The sequence below is a fragment of the Podarcis filfolensis genome (genome assembly GCF_964270895.1).
Source record: "Podarcis filfolensis genome assembly, chromosome: 7".
In the NCBI taxonomy this organism is placed as follows: Eukaryota; Metazoa; Chordata; class Lepidosauria; order Squamata; family Lacertidae; genus Podarcis; species Podarcis filfolensis.
Genome location: NC_139603.1, coordinates 22,496,010 through 22,518,829, shown reverse-complemented (window position 1 = coordinate 22,518,829; position 22,820 = coordinate 22,496,010).

The following is a 22,820-nucleotide window of genomic DNA, read 5'->3' as shown; positions in this document are numbered from 1 at the left end:
CCCACTGTGTTCTTTGTCTTTGAGAGACACATATACAGGAGATAGCCCTGTGCTATCTACTAGAAATTTTACATATTTATTTTTATTTACCTATTTACAGGGTGGAATTCAACTAATGAATCCTGACAGCCCTCTGGTTGTGAAACGAGGTTCCCCTTCTCTGCCTGCACCCCTAAATTGTCAAGGGAAGTGTCAGGAGAACCCCGTAACAGTGTGCAAGTGGAGGAGAGGAGGGGATTGTTGTGTCTGACAAACCAAACTGTTTGTGCCATTGGAATAATCAGAAGAGTACAGCATTGAATTCCTCCCACAATCTGCACTTTCATGAACATATATCAAGGTGCTATGCAACATATAATAATAAAGTCAGTGAAAAGCATTCACACACAAACATACACACAAATAAATTTAAAACATCCATAAATACATAATAGTTAAAATGAGAAAATGCATAAAGATCTTCCTGGATGTATAAACTAGACCGCAGGTTGCCCAAATAGTTTTACCTGACAATTTCTTCAGCATCTTCCAAAGCTCCTTAAGAAGACAGAATGTTTGTGGATGTTTGAAGACACCTAAATCTGTGCAAAGTACCTGCATTGAAGTCACCTAAATTGGACTGGTTCAAAATACTCTCCTGTCCATATATGCAGCTGCTTTGCTTGTCATATTCCCTCTGTGGCTGTAATGCTTGAATTCCTTTCCTCAGAGTCCCGGTTCAGCTCTAGATGTGTGCATAGTTGGCTCTGACAATTTTCTAGGCTGATATGTCCCTCCAGGAGTGATGGAGACATGCGGGACAAGGCCTCCTAGGACTGGCCAGGAGGCCAAGGGTGAGGTGTTGAAGAAACCAAAGACCAAAAAGGTCAAGGACCTCGGTGGGGAATAACAGTCTCCTTACCCTGTTTCTTGTGTTGCTTGGATTCAACCAGCATTCTCAGAAGCCCTTTGGGTGTTGTTTTCCTGGAGTCTAGAGAAAAAGAATTCACTATCACCTCTTTTTCATATATGGTGCTGAAGTGCTGTCATCTCCCATGAATTGAGACACTGCTCCTTAACCCATCAAACCTAGTTCATGGGCACTTGGTTCCTGTAGTTGGCACGCTCATATCAAGTATGGCTTATACTTAAGTATTAATCATACTTATATATTAATGATTTTCCATGAATCATGCTCAAGACATCAGGCACTCTGTTTGAGTGGGGTGTATTCCACCAAACCAAAGAAAAGACTGTGGACAGAGATTCCTCAAAAGAAGAAATCAGAATTGCTTGGAAGAAACCTCCTCCGTTCATTTCTGATCTCCTTGCATGGGCTGTTACCCATTCAAGGTGCTAGTTTCCATCTTTGAAGCCTGGTTTAGGACCAGGATGTCTGAAGAATCACGTCCACTTTCCAGAGCCTATGGTATACTAAGATCATAAGGAGATGTGCTTTTTGCCCATTCCTTTGTCATGTGAAGTGCAGAATGTGAGGGTACTTGATTGTGTCTTTTTGATGGTGGCACCCAGGTTATAGATTTTTTTTTTTTTCTGAATAGTTCAGATCCCTTTGCCCCTTAGCATGTTCAGGGAGAAGGTGAAGAAAGTTCTCCTTGGACATGCCTTCTGTGACATGCATTGATGCTGTTTTCTCATGTTTTTTTCCTGGTTGCTATTGATGATTATTATTTATTATTGTAATGGAGTGCTATTATTTGTGTTTCCTGCATATTTATGTTCTTATTAGGGTTGTTCACTTCCTCCACATGTTTACCCAATCAGGATGGTGGGAGGCAGTTTGGAGACACAGCAATACTATGTGAGTAGGGGGCAAAGTGGTGAGATCAGGGAATGTTTCAGGTTTGTAGTAGCCCCTCCTTGTCCCAGCAAACAGTAGTCCAGGTCCTTAAATCACTAGAGCAATGAACAGATGCTTCTGCAAAAGATATATCCACACACACACACACCCCTACTTTTCTGCTTTGAATTTCCATGGCTTTATAAGTTTATATCCTGCAAATGGCACTCAAATGTAAAGGCTGCCAAAGTTCTGAAGGTACATTTGCAATTTGGGTGCTGTTACTGTTCGGCGCATAATCTCCTTCGTATATTTCTTTGAAGAGAAACTAATTGTAGTTACTGCCTTGTGGCTTTGGGGGCCTTCGAGACACCTTTATGACCAATCAAGGTACCTCCTCATTTTGGAGTTAATGAGCCGGGAAGATGAAATACTTGTTTAGCTTTCTAACTTCCTTCTTCCAACGCTATGCTCATTCCTCCAGCAAACCTTATAAAGTGCCAAATTAAATGAAACCTACATTTGGCTGGTAATGTCAAAGCACTCTTCATATGAAAAGCTGATTGAATCCATCCTAATGGCGGACTATTATATCTTCATGCAGCTCCTTATCTCCATGAATTATGTGGAAAATAAAAAGAGTGGAGGAAGTTGCTTATAAATGGATTCATCCCTGTGATATCCTGAAGGGTAGGCCCATGAAATAAGCACAGTCATCTTTTTCAAGCCGTGTCTCATCTGTTTGCCTATAATTGAGAGACCAGAGTTCAGCTATCTTCCTGCTCCCAAGAAAGGTAGAAAATTGAGGTGTGCAAGGTTGTGGCTGTGTTGTTACCCTTAGGAACTTTTTTGATAATGTCCTCTTACAGGAGTCTGTAGAATAAACAAACTTGCCAGGGATTAATACCACAGAAGGAAGTGTCTAGAAACAAATCATTTTTTAAAATAAATAAAAAATTGGATAGGACTTTTGTCATTGACTCCAGTAGGAGGTAGACTGTGTCCATTGGGTGGCATTCAACCAAGTTTTACTCAGAGTAGACCCACAGAAATTAATGGACATCACTAAGCTAGGTCCATTAATTTCATTCTGTCAGATTTGAGTAAAATTTGGCTGAATTCCATCATTATTATTTTTTTGTTAAGCTTGAGAGATGGAAAGATTACTGTTAATGGGGCTTTGCAAATAGGCAAAGTCTTAGGCACATATAGACCACGTTCACACCATATATTTAAAATACTTGAAACAGTCATGGCTTCCCCTAGAGAATTCTGGGAGCTGTGGTTTGTTAAATGTACTGAGAATTGTTTGAAAGAAGCCCCTATTCCCCTCCCAGAGCTACAATTCTCAAGAGTGGTTCAACAATCAATATCTCTTCACAGGGGACTAGGGAACCCTGTTCCAGTTGTCTTCACGGAAACAGGGAAGAGACAAATCTAGCTTTAAGGAAAACCAGGCTTCAGTTCTGACCGAGATGATGGTGACAGGGCCAAACAACACCAAAGCCACTCAACTCAAAGAAGTAATGAGGTATCCAGTGGAGGAATGGGACAGTTCTCTCCTGAGTGTGGTGGCAGTGGTGAACTGGCAAGACTTGCAGTTGTCACCCTCCTCCCCTGTATGAAGAATTTAGACTTTTGAGGCTTTGGTTTGTGTTCCAAATGTCTTGGCTCCACCTCTCTTCTCAGCTCCCATTGGGGGAGTTGCAGGCTCCTATAGAAAATACAATACACATTTTTAGCTGAAGATACCTTAGCTACAATTCTTGACTGTCACCAAATAACAGGGTTCCTCCTCTGGCAAAACACCTGAGAAACACCCAAGGAAATGAATTTAAATAAAATTAGCAAGTAGGGTGGTTAACACCTATCCCTAGGTGACCACTCTGGCAAAACAAAGATGGAGTGGGGGAAAGTCTAGCTGTGGCCGCCAAGCATGAATTTCCCAATTGTTCAGACCAGCTATCAGGTCCAAGCTTTTATAACTCACTACTGGTGTAAAAAGGGCTTTCTTGGCCTGTGTTGCACAGTAATTTCTTCTTTTCTTCATAGCTGTGTGATGGTTTGAACTATAAATTCCTACTTTATACGTAACAGGTGAGCCAAGTCCTGATACTAGAGCTATCCCCAGTCATGCTCTTCCTCCTCCTCCTCCTCCTCACCCATGTGCTTCATTTGAACCCCTGAAAAATGCCCCCCTTTGCAGGGTTTCTAACTGTGGATAGAGCTATCCAAGTGTACAGCTACATATCTGAGTGATCTTTTCTGGTGTTCACTGAACATTTGCAAGTGGGGTGAATTGGGTCTGTCACTGGGGTGCCACTCTGCCACTCATGGAACAACTAACTTAACGGGACTTAGGTAATAACTGACATTTGCTGAAGGCAATCCAACCTTCAAAAGGAACTCAAGAGAATTTCAGTAAGGCCAGCAAAAATGTTCAGGGCAACTCTCTAAGCATCACCTTTCTTCCTCAAAGAAATATTGGACTGACCCTCATGCCACCCCCTAATGCCTGGCTGGTTTAATCTTCCTCAGTGTCCATTTCCAGGCTATAAAGGTCCTGCCATCTCAGCTGGATTTTCCCACCCACACACACACACTTAGCGATGTCTAGAGTTAACGATTCCGGTGCTATTTTTGTCAAGTACACTGGAGTTTTCTATTGCTGTTAATTAGAGTTCAGATTAATCTCATTAAAGGGTTCTTGTAACTTTTTTTCTTTCTCCTCTTTGAGAGAGGGCCAAGAATTCATTACCTGGAGAAAATAAATAAATGCTGCAATTCACATTGCCTAATGGGATGTCTAGAGTAAATAAAAACCACTTAAGACTGATTGACAGGGGATCGAAATGGTCCTGGCCTTAGACATACTTGCTCCTGAAGCAAAAGGTCATACCTGGAGCTCATTTTCAATGCAGATTGGAGGCAGGAAAACAGCACCCATCTGTAGCTTGTGTTTTAAAAGGCTCGGGTCACGCTGTTCAAGATGTGAGAAATGCACACAGACCTTTATTATTTGCTTTCATTCTGCAGGTCTTTCTACAAGTCCTGTCCATTTTCTCCCTCAGCTTCTCTTTTTCCTTATCTCCTTCACTTCATACCCTCAAATATTCCTCAGATGAAAATAGGGATGCTGGCCTGGGCTTTGAGGTACAGCATCTCCTCCCTCTCCAGACAGCTCTGGTAGGTGCCCAGCTCCACCTACGGCACAGCCACTTTCTTCTGCAGGGTCACCACCTTGGCACCATGCTTCAGCTTCGGCTATCCTTCAGCTTCCACCACGTCTCAACACCCAGCACCTCCTCCTCCTCCTCCTCTGAGGTCAGGGCAGGGACGCAGATGCAGCAGCTGAACAAATCAAGTCAGAACCAAGTGACTATAACAATGCTCTTCACAGTCATGGCAGTGGACTCATGGACAAGCCTTTGCTTCCCCACCCACTGCTTTGTTTATGGGAGACTGGGCAACTGAGGGGAAATGGTGAAAGACTTTCTTAGGGGCATTCACATGATCCAGATCTTGTTTTCATAAAAACAGGAAGTGGCTCCATATTGAGTGGGGGAGGGAAGGAACGGGAGGCATAGATCTAAGAAATGTGTTGGGAGATGAACAGATCTGAACTTCCAGTAACACGTTGGGACACTGTACTGAAGTGAAGGCCCCTTGGGAACTTGGGACTCGGTGTGACAAAGTGAGAAGTCGTTATGGCTTAAGGATTTTCATGACAGTCCTGGCATTTTCGGGGCAGTTGAAGACTATGTCACTTTCTGCCTGAGCACCTTCGGAATCAGCTCTATAGAAATCCCAAAGCAGGAATGAGGAAACCTTTTCAGGCTAGGAGCCACGTCTTCTTCTAGACGGACTTCTGAAGCAACATGCCAGAGCTGGATGCAGCCAGAAGCAAAAGTGGGTAGAGATACGAATGCTAATTTACTCACATGTCCGTCATTATTGATCATCCGGGAAAGCAAAGAAGCATTATCAGACACATTCTCACCAGACAAAAACACACAGGACTAGCAGTGGGTGTGGCCTGAAGAGAAGTGCTGTGGCCTGGTGAGAGTTCCAAACGTTGCATTTGGCCTCCAGACCTGAGGTTCTCATCCTTGCAAAATGAATGTTTTAAGCATATGGAAACTGAAGTTTAGCAGGGATAGGGAACCTCAGACCTGGGGGTTGAATAGTCCTCTCCATCCATCCCTTGTGACTCTTCCCCGGCCACTCACATCTACCCAGCCACACACCTCATACCAGTCCTGTTCTCTCCCCTCCCCTCAAACAGGTTTGAATGTGCTCTTGAACTGGAGTTGTTGTTGTTGTTGTTGTTTAGTAGTGTCCGACTCTTCGTGACCCCATGGACCAAAGCACGCCAGGCACTCCTGTCTTCCACTGCCTCCCGCAGCTTGGTCAAACTCATGCTGGTAGCTTCGAGAACACTATCCAACCATCTCGTCCTCTGTCGTCCCCTTCTTCTTGTGCCCTCAATCTTTCCCAACATCAGGGTCTTTTCCAGGGAGTCTTCTCTTCTCATGAGGTGGCCAAAGTACTGGAGCCTCAGCTTCAGGATCTGTCCTTCCAGTGAGCACTCAGAGCTGATTTCCTTAAGAATGGATAGGTTTGATCTTCTTGCAGTCCATGGGACTCTCAAGAGTCTCCTCCAGCACCATGAACTGGAGTAATGCCTGTTGTATGCCTGGGCATAAAGATAGAGGTTTATGTGGGTGCAGAAACCTCTGGATTTTGTATGGTGGAATGTAGTCTACTGTACAAAAGTAAGAGTCAGACCCACTGCTCTTTAGCTTTTGGTCCCACCCAGTTTTTGCCTCCAGCCCTGCCCACCATTGAGATCTGGTCCCCAAAAGTTTGACCATGAGGAAATACAGACCTCAGGCCAAAAAAGAAAAAAAAAATTCCATCCCTGGGATTCAGTGTTGACCACCAGTCCCAGGAACCATCTGCCTAAAACAATTGCATCATGGTAAAGGTAAAGGTACCCCTGACCATTAGGTCCAGTCGCGGATGACTCTGGGGTTGCGTTGCTCCTCTAACTTTACAGACCAGGGAGCCAGCGTTTCTCCGCAGACAGCTTCCGGGTCATGTGGCCAGCATGACTAAGCCGCCTCTGGCGGACCAGAGCAGCACACGGAAACGCCATTTACCTTCCCGCCGGAGCGGTACCTATTTATCTGCTTGCACTGGCATGCTTTTGAACTGCTAGGCTGGCAGGAGCAGGGACAGAGCAACGGGAGCTCACCCCATCATGGGGATTCGAATCGCCGACCTTCCGATTGGCAAGCCCTAGGCTTTGTGGTTTAGACCACAGCGCCACCTGCGTCCCTGCATCATGGTAGTGCTGTCTAAATTTGCCCTGATGAATTCAGATCAGTATATTCCTGACCAGTGACCATTTGCTATGGGTTGCAACATCAGAAAGATGATTTTTTTAAAGTTTGTTTGGCTCTTTCTTCAAATATATGAAAAGGATGGGAATCCTATCTATTCTAAAATAAATGAATTGCTGTTAAATTTAAGTTGTCATAAGCAATTCAGCTGTATATTTCATCTCTGAGTTTTTATTTTAAGAAGACAAGCATTTAACTTCTCCTGTATTTCTGCAAAGAATCATCTGCTTTATGGGATTATATTAACATTCATTATGGGATATTCTCTCTCTTGAATCTGTCTGTATATCTGAATCTCATTAACCATGCATTACTAGTTTTCCTGGAAATTGCTTTCTGCGTATGCACTGTATAACTGCTAGGTGTTATTACTAGGCAATATTATTATTTTTGCTGTCTGCCTGATACACAAATCAAAATATGGCACATATAAACTTAATAGGAAATTTACTTTCTGGAGCCCATATTCTGAGAAGGAATTGATTCCTATTCTCTGAGCATAATCCCCTGGGACCACCTCTTGTATCAGATCTGTTGAACTGAACAGAAACGGCAGAAGGTGGCTTGGATACATCCCATTCATTTCAGAGGGCAGCTGCAGGTGGATTGTGTAAGGGGAGTCAGACTAGAACATTTCAGGGTATGTCACGAGCTCTTCCACTGAATTTGATGGGTGCTCCCTGGAGATAGAGTTCTGGGAAGATCATTCCTCCTATGAATTCAAGCTCCAACGCAATCATCACTTTCGTTTAAAATAAAGGTAGGAGTCCCTTCTCAGTCAATTCAAGCACGGCCGAGAATCCACTTCCTTCATGAGATGACTTTGCTTGAGCAAAGACGTTTCTTTTCTTGCTTGTTTCCTCCAATAGAAATAAGTCACCTGGAAGATATAAAAGGCAGGGATGCTGCAAATATCCATGATGCAAATGTCAGTTTGCTGTGAGACATGTCTGTGTCTCAGGTGGTTATTCCACACAGCTTCCATCATCCAGCCTTGGCACACTGACCATGCAAGCTGAGGCTGATGGGAACTGAAGTTCAACAGAATCTGGAAGACCACAGTTTCTCCTATTTTAGATTACTACATCTCCATCGTTACTTCTCCCCTTATTTATTTGCCCCAAATAAATATTGTAAAAAGGAAATAATCATTACTTATATTGCTATTTTTGGGGGGTTGCCCAAAAATTGGGGTGCAAATAAACTGATGGTGAGGATTTATTTACTTATTGGATCACTTTCAATAAAGCATTCCAAAGTGATTTAACAGTAATAACCCTATGTAAAAACAAATTTGATACGTCTGGCACCATATGTCCTCTCTTTCATTTTTATCATTCTTTTACTTTGCCAAGCTCTTTCTTTTAAAAATATAAAGCAGAAAACCATAAAGTCCATATTGCCCAGAGAATAAAGTTGCATTAATTCTCTTACTCAGAGGCCACAACCCCTCTCTATGGCCAGTGTGGTAAAAAATAGCATATCCAAAAAAATTCCATAAAGCAGTGATTTCTATTTCCAGCCATGACAGTCATGACCGATGGTGCAGGAAATCAATAGCCTGTTTGAGTTTTTAATCTTAGCTGCCCATATTTTTCACAGATCTCTTGTCACCAAAGGCTTCACCCTTCTCGGCAAGAAGCTGAGGAGGAAGTGAAGGATGGGTCGCGTTATCTTTCCCTGCACAAGGAGAAGTTAGTTACAGGTTTTCCAAAATGTCTCTGCCTTCTTTCCTTCTCTCTTTAGTCTCTCTAGTCCAGGCTTCCTCAAACTCAGCCCTCCGGATGTTGTTGGCCTACAACTCCCATGATCCCTAGCTAGAAGGACCAGTGGTCAGGGATGATGGGAAGTGTAGTCTCAAAACATCTGGAGGGCCGAGTTTGAGGAAGCCTGCTCTAGTCTCTCTCCTACATTGTGCTAGAGATTTATATTGCGCAGGGGTTCGTCCAATAAAGAACTCCAAGTCATTTGATAACTTCCAGCTGTAAACCCATGGGGCAGGGGTTGGTCATACAGCACTAAGTATCCACTGCTAGAGGTATAATGGTGGTCAGTTTGAACTATATGATTTAAGAATACCAATTTCATCTTGCCCCAAAGGTGGGCTGACACTGTGGAAAGCATAATTTCAATTCTTTTGAGAGAGCCATGCTTCCTAAATCTGATTTTTCAAAGGGCCAAGGAAATTCTTCTCAACTTGTGATCCACCCACGCAAATGCAGCCAGTTACCCACATCTGGGTGCCAACCAAAGGTTTGCTACACTTAATTTTGTTGCCTGCCTTAGGATGAAAACAAAAACACCAAAAGGACAACCACCAAGCACCAGATAGACCATGCTACAGGGCTGATTGACTGTGCTTGGTGAAACACAAGATGCGAAGAGCTGGCTAACATGGTACTAAAATATTAGACTTGCGTTGAAATTTCCAGTACAGCAAGTACAACAATTAAGGAATTTTGAGGGAACATGAAGGAGTGTTGATAAGACTGATGAAATATCTCAGGGGATGGGGAAAGAGCTCCAAAAGCATGGGTGCACAGAAGTCCTTGAATATACCTAAATGGGCTCCCTGGACTGCACCCACACCTGGGAAGAAAGATCCAAGACACTGGTCATTGGATTAACTAGAGCCACAACCTTTTTAGATTCAAACACCACTGAGATGTGCAACATACAGTAACATACAGGACACTATAATAATATAGGAGGTGCCTATGAGACTGCCCTAACTTAGGGCAGGAATGAGGAACCAAGTGGCCCTTGGGATGCTGTTGGACTATTGTTGGCCATTGAACATGGTGGCTGGGAGTGATGAGATCTGGAGTACAACAATGTCTGAAGGACCACAAGCTCTCATCCCTGACTTACGGCAAGACTTGCCCATCTTGATTGTGTGGTAGTATATGGCCTACTTCCTCCTCATCTGGTCATGCCTTCTCAGCTATTGAGGGTGTCCTTCTTGAGTTACTGCCAGTCCTGTGTTCCACAATTCTAAGTGTGCGAGTCAGGTTAAATCCCAAAGGAGTGTTTTTACCCAAAGGGAAGCCCCTTCAACATCTTGGTGCATCAAGTTGTTGTTTGTAACTGTTACTTGCATAGCCTTGGCACTGATTGCCATGTCACATCCTAAGTAAACAGTGAAGGGTAGGTGAAAACAATGACTTTCTGGTACCAATTTGGTTGATGGACAAATAGTTCCTACCTAGCTCTTAAGCAACATTGTGACCCAACAGGTGAGTGACTGTACACTGCAATAGGCTGCAGAAAGGGCTTGCTGATGACAGGATGGGCTTATAGATCCCCATGTCTCCTGTCTACATCTGGGGTCAGATACGGGTTGGGCAGACTGAGCAGTACTGGGGCATATTAGCTTCAGCTCATAAACACAAAAAAAGAGCAGCATCCTTATGCTAACTTTCTAATTTGTGGATTTGTATTTCCAGTTGAATCTTCTAAGGAATGATAAACCCCATTTGGGAAGTTCTGCCAGTTAAGCTAGTTTGCATGATTTACATCAGATGGTACCATTTTGAAGAGATGCATAAGAGTGATTTTCAGTCACCATTCATGAGATATTCCTCACTTCTGATTTGGATCTGATGAAGTAATGGAATGAGAAATAATCTGTAGAATTTGTCAGCAACTCTACTACATTATAATCCAAGTTTTAGCTTCATAGAGGAATTTTGTTCATACCGGCTGTTTTTTGTTTTTGTTTTTCGCTAGTATATTAACCTTTTGGCCATTTGAGTCTTCTGTCTACAGTTGCAATTCATATTACATGTTTATTATTATTATTATTATTTCATAACATTTATACACTGCTTGGTTGTAAAAAAGCACTTCATAGCAGTTTACAAAGAGGCAAAAACAATAGAATCGAGAAAAACTCACACTAAAACAGATTAAAATTACCTCAACTTTCTAAGCCTCTGAGTAGGCTAATCTAAACAAGAATGTTTTTAGCAGTTTCCCAAAAAAGTACAATGAAGGTGTCTGCTTGATCTCAATAGGCAGGGAGTTCTTTTATGTTTTGTTATCTATTGTATTGCTTGCTATTTCTAACAATATCATCCACTGTTTCTTATATTGTTTACAGGTTCTGTTGACATTGACTGCATGCACACACACACACAAAGCATCATGGGAACTGTAGATTACCCCTCACAAAGCCACAATACACAGCACCCTTAACAAACTACAGAACCCATAATTCTTTGGGGTGGAATGTGCTTTAAAAATATGGCGTGCAGACAAGCTTTGTCTGTGGTTTTCTGTATTAGCTTGATGGACCATGAATTTACTCCTGAATCCCAGCCAGCTGAAAGTTCAGAAACCAATGCAGGAAGACAGTGGAAAAGATTGTGATGGATAGACTTGTTTGAGAGATGGATGGGATCAGTCTGACAGCTTCCATCACAGATTTTATTTCCTAGATACTGGTGATTAAAAGCCTAGAGTTCCTTCAATCTGCCTGTCTATGTCGAGACAAAGAAGGTGCTGGTGGTTTGACACCAGTGTGAGAAATACTGTATTTGTTTTAGGATCTATTACATTATCTCAGACTTCAAAATAACTTGCTCTGTGGCTATTAAGCAATACTATAATCGGCTTCCATCCACAGGGGTGGCCATTCATCCATGCTAGCTATTAAAGTGTCAAATATGCAACAGCAGGCAGATGGGCAAGTGTGTGCATGAATCAGATGAGTAATTATTATAAACTGGAATCTTGCTGGCAGACCTGGCTGGCTCTCTTAAATGAATAAATTAATGCAGCACACATTCTCTGCTAACACCTTTGCTTCCCCCTGCTCCTTTCCTCCTCAGTTTGTTTTTCTCCACCTTTTCTCCATTACACTTTGTCTATTTCCAGATGTGCTACACTGAAATATGAGGAATTCACCTGCAGTTGGAGAACCAAAACTGGCCAACAAGGACCAGTGCAAGTTTTAAAGAGGCTTACATCCTTGAACTTTTAACTAGGAATGGTTATCACTTGTGAAACTCAAGGATGATTGAAATTACGGGGAGGGGGAATCTATCAGAGTTGTAGTGGGTGGGTGAGATAAATACCTTAATAAATAATCAAAAGCAATTCCATAAATTTTGCAGCAAACTTCATCATGAAGGTATCTAATCCTGACCAATTTCCCCCTGTCCCCTTTCTTGATTTGAAGGTGGAAAAGCATAAGTGCGGAATATTCTCTCAGCAGGCTCTTGCTTGTTTCTGGCCTCATTTTAAATTAATTGAAAATGTAATCTGGTTGCACCTTTAGTATAAGGCAAGGCTGCGTAAAATGAATTCCCTGCCTTAGCAAATAGATAGGGAAATAATAAAAAGTTATTGTTGACTTCAGATTCTCTGCCGGTTTTCTCTTTAGTGATTTGCTAAAAACATTGTTTTAGACTTCCACATAACGTACTGCACCGGGAGGGAGGGAATAAAAAGATGGCTAGATGACTTTTTACTGCTGCTCCTCGTTGCACTACATCAAAAGGAGGCAAGGAATAGCATGTGGGTGGTTATCACAACAAATAATAACACCTCATAAGTATAAGATATGAATTTATTCTGGAAAGCAGCATACAGAACTCCTCCTGCACACAGGAAGAGGCATATGTCTGTGTGCATCAACAGAAACCTATACCATGGACTCAGGTTCTTGTGGGTAACTATGGGAAAACCACGTCTTATGCTTCCTTTCAACCTGTCTTGCAAACGTTATATTCAAATGAAGTTTGGTAATCTGGAAAAGCAATGTAGATCAGAGAGCTGTATTTTCAGGTCCTTCACCAAATCAATGAAGTCGAGGTGCTTGAGAAACCAGGGCAGAACTGTAGACAATTATGTTCCAGCTTTCCTTTGGCTGGGTTTTAATGCTGGCTATGTGGACCAGCGGGACACGGGTGGCGCTATTGTCTAAAGCAAAGAGCCTAGGGCTTGCTGATCAGAAGGTCAGCGGTTCGAATCGCCACGATGGGGTGAGCTCCCGTTGTTCGGTCCCAGCTCCTGCTTACCTAGCAGTTCGAAATCATGTCAAAGTGCAAGTAGATAAATAGGTACCGCTCTGGTGGGAAGGTAAACAGTGTTTCCATGCACTGTTCTGGTTCACCAGAAGTGGCTTAGTCATGCTGGCCACATGACCCAGAAGCTGTCTGCGGACAAACACCGGTTCCCTTGGCTATATAGCGAGATGAGCGCGCAACCCCAGAGTCTTCCATGACTGGACCTAACGGCCAGGGGTACCTATGCAGGCCAGCACATCCCTTCATGTGCACCAAAACTCTGAAAAATTGTCTTTTTATTAAGAAAATGGGGCTAGCACTCATTTCCCCTCTCCTGATTTGTGTGTGGTGGGAGAGTTCACTTTCACACCGAGCTTTGACAACATATGCGTTCACCTCCAAGGCTGTATGGGGTGTTAAGGGAGGGGTAGTACTTCTGGTGGGGGACACCTTGTGCTCCTTCTGGGGTAGTTTGTGCACCATTGGTCCCCTCCCTGCCCTCAGCTCTTGCCTCTGGCTCCTGGAAGCTGTTATTGTGTGACAGCAGCCACATCACAGAAAAAGACTTTGACTGGCCAGCTAAACCAGGGGAGTGTAGCTGATGGTCTTATACCTTCAGTGAGTTTGGGACTTCCCCTGCATGCGAAGTCGGCTCTGGCAGATTGAGTGGACAAGACCAGTAGGGGGTCCAATGGTCAAGAAGGTGGTTTCTGCAGAGGCAGGTGGGGCTCATCAACCTAGGAAGGTTTCTCATCTAGGAGATATCTTCCTAGGTTATCTAGATATCTAGGTCGATATCTTCAGGAAGAGGAAAGGCTAAGGAGTAAATCATACACAAATCCGGAGTGGAGTACCTAAGATGGTTGGATGGCATCTTGTATGCCTCCTTCCAGAATGTCCTGCAGCCAAGCTGGTGCCAAACGTTTTGCTCTACTTTCCTTTCATCCACATCACTGAGGCTGAGGAGAGTGGGATATTGTCATCTGGGCAGCCCAGAACCTCCATACACACAGCCCAGGCTTGCACCCCAGAGAGAAATCATAGATGAATCACTGCAGATGGTTCATATGCCTGGATGTTAACTCTAACACCCAGCTGATGGAGAAGGGAACTTAGCTTTGGCTGCAGAAAGTAGAATGCCCCAGGTTCAGTCCTTGCCATATCCAGGTGTGTGGGTTTTTTTTAACCAGGTATCAAATGATGGCCTCTGCCTGAGACTTGTGAGGAAGCTGTTGCCAATCGGAATTGACAATACTGAGCTAGATGGATAAGCAGTCATGTTGTTGTTTTGTCGTTTAGTCGTGTCCGACTCTTCGTGACCCCATGGACCAGAGCACGCCAGGCACTTCTGTCTTCCACTGCCTCCCGCAGTTTGGTCAGACTCATGTTTGTGGCTTCGAGAACACTGTCCAACCATCTTGTCCTCTGTCATCCCCTTCTCCTTGTGCCCTCCATCTTTCCCAACATCAGGGTCTTTTCCAGGGAGTCTTCTCTTCTCATGAGGTGGCCAAAGTATTGGAGTCTCAGCTTCAGGATCTGTCCTTCCAGTGAGCACTCAGGGCTGATTTCCTTCAGAATGGATAGGTTTGATCTTCTTGCATTCCATGGGACTCTCAAGAGTCTCCTCCAGCACCATAATTCAAAAGCATCAATTCTTCGGTGATCAGCCTTCTTTATGGTCCAGCTTTCACTTCCATACATCACTACTGGGAAAACCATAGCTTTTACTATACAGACCTTTGTTGGCAAGGTGATGTCTCTACTTTTTAAGATGCTGGAGAAGGAACCGGCAAGCCACTCCAGTATCCCTGCCAAGAAAACTCCATGGACAAAGACAACAGGCATATAAAAAAAACAGTCATAGCTTCCTACATAAATTCACATATCTGGCTGAGTAAGCAAATGTTGGGTGATACATAAACATGTAGGAAAGTATCAGAATCTGCTTATACTGAGTCAGACCATTGATCCATCTAGTTCAGTGTTGTCCACACTGGCCGGCAGCAGCTTTGCGGACAGGGTTCTTTACTGGCCCAACCTGGACCAATGCTGAGAGTTGAACCTGAGACCTAGTACATGCAAAGTAGATGCTCTGCTATGAAACCACTGCCCTTCTCTGTGCCTGAACAATGCACTGGAAACAGGAGCATGGGGGGAGGAGAGAGAGAAAAGGAAGAAGCGGCTCTATTAGGACTCAAGTGGGAGATGAGCCAGCCACTGAGGAATGGGACTTGGGTGAAAGTTTATCATTTGCTGTGACAAGGAACAGAGACTGACCGACTCTTTGTCACAATCCAAACCGCTCCTACCAACACTAATCAACTTGGGATGAATCGACCATGTAATTGATATTCATCTGCAGGCAATTCTGCTGGAATAAATATGCTGTCTTTTGCAGCATTCATCTTAATTTCCCCTGAAATAGCTGCAGTATGAGATGGGAGGAAAGAAAGTCTGGTCCTGCTGTGCCCTTCTCATAGGCGCCCTCTGGACCTGTATGCCTATTTTCATCCCGAGCTAAATTGCCTTTCTTCTTATTACCAGGCTTTATTTCCAGAAGTGTGAGACTGCTATTTATTTTGTTAATACTTTCAGAGCTGGTTCTGTGCGCTGATTTCTGCGGCAGAAATTACTGTGGCTGGGATTCAGAGCGAGAGGGCTCCTGGCTATGAGAAATGAAAGGATCCTTTTGCTACGGTGTGGGGAAGTCAGTGAGTACGTGTACATGAGGCCACAGGCAGGCTCAGGCAGGACCACAGGGGCTTCCCATCTGGCATCTAATAACAAGGATGCCCTCCTTATAATGTACCATTTCTGGTTTCTCAGGCATGGGGAAAGAGAAAGCTCTTTTTAAGCTGTTCTGTCTGTCAGGACGGAGTGTGCTCCCTCTCTCTCTCTCTCTCTCTCTCTCTCTCTCACACACACACACACACACACACTTACTTTCTCTTTCTGTATTGTGCGGGTCTTTTTTCCTATCCCAAATCAGGACACTTTCTGATTTTGTTTTTAAGGAGACTCCTTCCTGTTACCTTAAACATTTTTTTTGCCACACTGATTTTGTTTAAAAATAAAAAAGACCTCACTAAATAAAAAACAAAAAAGCCTGGACATGCAACAGTCAGGCACATTGTAAGCAGCCTCCCCACCTTCCCATGCTTACAAGAAACTCCACCTAAGGACATCATAGGATTTTCAGGACATGAAGGCACCCAGAAAGGCTGCAGAGTGCAGATTACTGGAGAGACAAAGTGTAAAATGGAAGGAAGGACACTTACAAACAAGCCTTAGCCACTGTAGAAATAAGATAAGTGCAGCAATAAACTTACATCTCGCCTATTAGAATTTCATCAGGTTTTTTCTCTCCCTTTTGATAATTTTCACATGCAATTTCTTTTCTCATTAATTGCTGCTAGAGAAAAGGGAGGGAGGGAGGGAGGGAGATGTTCAGCACAGCACTGGTTATTATTGGTTTTGCTCTAATCCCCTGATAGCTCAGTTGGTAGAGCATGAGACTCTTAATCTCAGAGTTGTGGGTTTGAGCCCCACATTGGGCAAAAGATTCCTGCATTGCCGGGGGTTGGACTAGATGACCCTCGGGGTCCCTTCCAACTCTACAGTTCTATGATCCTGTCTGTCACTTCTAATCTGCTTTCCCTCATTCTTCTGGAGAGGAGCAACTCAGCTGTCACCAACAGTAAGCAGTAGCCATCTTATTACACCCCATCCCACAATGCATTACCTGCTGTTAGTGGTAGGCAATGACTTGGAAGGATCTAAGATACCTATCACTTGCCATGGATGGGAGTCAAGCAGCTCCCTTACAAAAGGGGTGCCTGGCAGTATTAATGGCCTGGGGCAGTGAGATCCTTGTGGGTGGATGGGGGAATGAGAGCATCCTGGGCACAAATGTATGGTGCTACTAATGCCCACAGGGAATTGAAGTCACACAGTTTTCAAAAGTTGCCCTTAGTCAAGAGATCATGGACATCGCTATTGGCATAAAAGCCCCACCTTTGAAATGTTACATTTGGGATGCTTCTGGTAATCTGATCTGTCACAGCACACAGCCAAGTGGAAATGACAGTGAATGACAATAACGGGTGGGGTGGGGTGAGGAATAAGAGTCTTTCAATACAGCTCCGAGACCTGAGGACCTCAATCATCTGAACCACAAATCCGTTAAATGATTTAACGTTCTGTGTGGGCTGCATTTATGCCAGGCTGTGCACCCCGCCACCTCCTCCCAAAATCAAAGGACAGGTATAAATAAACCAATCAATACAGTGATTGACACAAGCCATGCAGAAGAAAACCTCATCCATCCGATTACTCCCAGGTAGCTCTGGCTCCAGGAATATGTGGTGGCATTCAGATAATACATTATCAGTGGACCTCCCACCCTTAATTTTTAAAGAAACTAGAGATATAAACTGAGAAGCCTCTTGTGTTGCTTCTTGCTTCTGTGCGTGCTCTCCTTAAAGTGGAAAAAATAGCAGCATGGAAGTTGCTGGGCCCTTTGCCAATTTTAGGATCCTAGATTTATCTTATTGGCCCTCTTCTCACATCATATTGGAAATATAATTATAATTATTGTGCTTTAATATCATTGCAAGTGATGTTCCTCTGCCACTGATGTTTCCGCATATCTCTAATAGAGTTGCTGGTTTGCATGTCAAATAATAATAAGTGGCATTTTATATATCTTTTTTTGAGTGTTGCTATTGATTCGCCTACATTGGATTGTATGCAATGGTAGTCCTACTTCAGAGTAGGCTCACTGACGTTATTGGACATGACTAGCTTAGGTTCACTCATTTCAGTGGGTAGCATTCAACTAAGGTTTACTCAGAGTGCACCCACAGAAATGAATGGAACTAAGTCTTGTCCAGTAACTTTACTGGGTGTAGTCTGAGTAAAACTTAGTAGGCTACAACCCTTTATTTCAGTTATTCTTTTAACAACTCTTTGAAATTTGTCAATCTTTCTATCTACATCATTGCAGCAGCACTGATTGGGATAGGGGAGTCACTTGAGCCAGACAGATCAGTTTGCTGTATCTAAAGTCAAATTATTGCCCTACTCAAATGATCATTATTTCTGCATTGCAGGAAGCTGGCTTAGATGAACATTCAGGTCCCTTCCAATTCTATTATCATCTAACTCACTCAGTGTTTCCAAAACATAGGTTTCCAGCTGTTTTGGACTACAGCTCTCATCACCCCTAGCTAGCAAGACCAGTGGTCAGGGATGATGGGAAGTGTAGTCCAAAAGCAGCTGGAGACCCAAGTTTGGGAAACACTGATCTAACTAAACAATGATTTTGGCATTTATGAGCAATACTTGAGTTTGCATGCTTCCATATCCTCTCCCCCCCCTCCTTTGTATGCATGAGGAAAAGCTTTCACTTTCACCTTGGAACGTTGACCTTTAAAGACCTCAACGGCCTCGGCCCAGTATACCTGAAGGAGCGTCTCCACCCCCATTGTTCTGCCCGGACGCTGAGGTCCAGCGCCGAGGGCCTTCTGGCGGTTCCCTCATTGCGAGAATCAAAGCTACAGGGAACCAAGCAGAGGGCCTTCTCAGTAGTGGCACCCGCCCTGTGGAACGCCCTCCCATCAGATGTCAAAGAGATAAACAACTACTTGACATTCAGAAGACATCTTAAGGCAGCTCTGTTCAGGGAAGTTTTTAATGTGTGACATCTTAGTGTATTTTTGGTCTTTGTGGAAGCAGCCCAGAGTGGCTGGAGAAACCCAGCCAGATGGGCGGGGTACAAATAATAAATTATTATTATTATTATTATTATTATTATTATTATTATTATTATTAATGAACTAAGGGAACTGTGATTTATTCTAACCAAGGTTTGCTAAACATTTCGTGTTCAGACCTGAAATGAGTATTCAGCATCAACATTTGCAGAATGGGGAATGGTGCGTTAGTCAATTCTTATAAGCTACAAAAGTATAGCCATTAGCTCTGATGCAAAGCTTCAGATGCAGTTTGAAACATGGAAATCCTGCATGTATGGTCTGCCTATTCAGTTTAAGGGCATGGCAGGAGGATGCAGGAGGCCATACCTCTGCAGAGAATCTAACTCCACTGAAATAACTGGGGCCAGCCTATCCATGTAGCAGCCTGATACGCACCTTGGATCCTCCATGACTGCAGCAAATCACTGAACCAGAGGTTTGTGGGGTACATATTATTACAGGAGCCTAAGTTCCACGCTGGAACTTTTTATCATAAATAAAACATTTGAAAGAACAGATGTTTTGCATTTTCTCCTTAGCTTAATTTGTGAGAACCTGTATGCTGTCCCTGCTAAATGACCATTGGCCCTTTCGAACTCATGAATCAATGTGTGAATCATTTACTCCATAATTAATTCCCAGCTAATTAGCCATAAATGGCTTTGACCATGTCCCTCAAATATCAGCAGTCATTCTGAGTGCACAACCTGTCAATCAAAAGGAAATCTTTTAAGAGAAGCACAATACTACTTGTGGATGGATTATTAAAAATCTGTCTGTATACGTCTGTACATGTTAAATTAGTGGAGGATGACAAGAAGAAAAGTTGCCTAAGCAAAGCATAGTTCAAATACAAGCCTATAAGAGAAGAATATGGCAGATTTATTCATACACAAACAATACCCAAGTGGGGCTTTTGGGGGGAGGGTGTGAGGTGGGGATGGGGAAAATTAATTCAGTTCACATTTCAATGCAAACATACCTAACCTGGCACTTCTGAAACCAATATGTAAACAAAAATGGAGCTATTCTTCAAAATTTGCACTTCTCTGAATTTTGCAATGAAGGGATGACCCATAAACTGCTAAGATTTACACCTGTGAACTGGAACTTCTCTCTTCTGCCTCTGTGCACACCCCACACCTGCCCAGATCTGTTCCAGAGGATTGGGAGAACCCACAGAACAGATTTAGAAAGTGTTCAGGTGGGGAAGAGGAGATCCTTAGTTGATGGTGCTGGTGGAGGAGAGGTGGGGGGAATTCCATTGCAGAAGTGTAAATCCTTGCACTGAAGGGACCCCTTATCTCCAACCAAAAAATGGATACAAAAATGTGTATATTTGTGAAAATAACATACCCACCGTAATGCATTATATTATGGGAAAGTGCTCCCAAAAATATATCAGGCAAAAATTGCGTACATGAAAAATTGCAATGTTGGGACAAATGCACCCTAAAAATGTGCATTTATTTGTGTGTGCTCAAGCAGATTCAAACAAATAAGAAAAAGATGGAAATGAGTGCAAAAATAGGCAAACGGAATTTAAAAATGGGGGGGGGGGGTTAAGAGGCAGAGAGAAAGCCAAATTGACATATTCATCCATCTCTGGTTTTGAGGATGAGTAGCCCTACCTGACAGGAACTGTGGATATTTTGAAAGTCCTGTCTTAATCTAGAATTGCAGGCTGCAGAATAATTGTCAAGTGTGGGGGATACAAGTGTGCTTCATGCCATTCCAAGTTTTAGGGGAAGGGCAGTATACACCAGCTACATAGCATCTGCTTTGCATGAGAAAGGTCCCAGGTTCACTCCTGGCATCTTCTACTGTCAGGATGTTGTTGGCGGCTCCTGGCTGGTTGCCCAGGAAAGTATAAAGACAAGGAAAATTTTCATACCATACGTTTTTATTTCAATCTTTACAGAGAGAGGCTATTGAACCCAGCCTCTTGGATAATGTCATTGTCCTGAGTGAATCTCCACCCCCTTCTCTCCCACTGCCTCATTTGTCATCATTATCTCCTCTGCGGGTGCCACTAAGTGCCCTCTGTCTTTGAGCTCTTTGCTCTCCTACTTTCAAGGCTCGCCAGGTTCTGGGAGATGGAGGGTCTGGAATGCTTTCTAATGTGTGCTGGTCCCGGGGAGGGTTACCGTGTGGCGTGGTCTGAGTCCGGTCCTGGGTCGAGGGTCTGGAGGCTGTCTGTCAAGGGCGAAGCGGGGTCCAAGGCAAGGAGCTGGGCGTGGTCAGGAACTCCAAAAGAGCAGGTCAGGGTCCTGGCAGGAACAGGTTTCCACTGATGTTGCTCCCACAACCAGAGACAGGGCTGACTGGCCTTTATCTCCTCTGGGGCCTAGGGCAGTCCCGGCCCACAGGTGACTCGCCTCTCCTGGCCTTAAGACGGGGACTCCTCCTGATAGAACTTAGTTCCCTCCGCCTCTCTGCCCTGAGCCTCTACAGCTCAGGAGAGGCTGGAGGGTTACTGGACCCAGAGGCAGCCTCACCTTCCCCTGACAGGGCTGGGAGAGGAGCACCTGCAGGCAATGGATCCTCAATCATCCCCAGAGCCAGAGTGAATTCATCTGGTGTCTGCTCCTGAGGATCTGGCACAGGTGCGGGCCCTTCAGATTCAAGGCTCAGCCGGCCCTGGAGGCGGGGACTCCTGTGCAGGCTGGGATTCCTCCGGTTCAGCCTCTGAATCAGATTCCCAAGCCATCACATAATGACAACGTGTCAGCCAGTTGCTGCTCCAGCTCTGCCTGCTCCTCCTCTCCCATTATTTCTCAACTTTCTCCCTCATCTGCCTCTGAGCTGTGACCTCCAGCAAACCACTGTTGTAAATCTATACTGTCTTCCTCCTCCCCCTCCCTGGAAGGATCAGGATGGGGAGGCGGTCCCCACTATTCTTCCTTTGCCCAGTCCCTGGCACCTACAGGGCTGGGAGAAATTCCCTGTGTCTGAAATTCTGGAGCGTCACTGCCACCGTAGACAATACTAAGGTAGATAGACTTTGTATAAGGCAGCTTCTGATGTTCCTGTGTCCCTGTTGCATATTTCACTTGTAAGCATGGTTCTGGTATGATGTATGAGATAAAATGATGGGGTCACTTTGATACTTAAAAAATCTGTGGGAAAGGGTTTAACACAGTGCTTTTTTCTTTAAAAAATGTTTAGGGGTACTCTCATTTTGACTCAAAAAAATCACCATTTGATACTTCAAATCTGGAAAAATAAATACAGTGGTACCTTGGGCTACATACACTTCAAGTTACATATGCTTCAGGTTACAGACTCCGCTAACCCAGAAATAGTACCTCAGGTTAAGAACTTTGCTTCAGGATGAGAGCAGAAATCGTGCTCCAGCAGCGCAGTGGCAGCAGGAGGCCCCATTAGCTAAAGTGGTGCTTCACGTTAAGAACAGTTTCAGGTTAAGAACGGACCTCCGGAATGAATTAAGTACTTAACCCGAGGTACCACTGTACAGTAAATGGACAGAAGTACAAAGATTCACAAAATGTTTAGGGGTATGTGTACCCCTGTGTCCCAACAGAAAAAAAAGCACTGGTTTAACATACAAGCACATTCCTGCCCCTCCACTCTAAATTGTCTCCTCCCAAAGCCGATGTTTAATAAACAAAAGCAGCCATTGGGTTTTATTTTTAACCCCCACCCCCAAAACATGTATTTATGTGTAAGATCGAATTCGACCCTCCAGAACAATGTGTTCCTGAGGTGACATTACAATGCTTATTTTGTGAGGCCTCATTGACACATGCAAATTATCAGCCGGTGTCATTATCATTGTGTGACACCACAAGGCACTCATCTCGCATGAGCCGATCAGGCACTAAGCTTGCCTGCATGACAGGTTGCC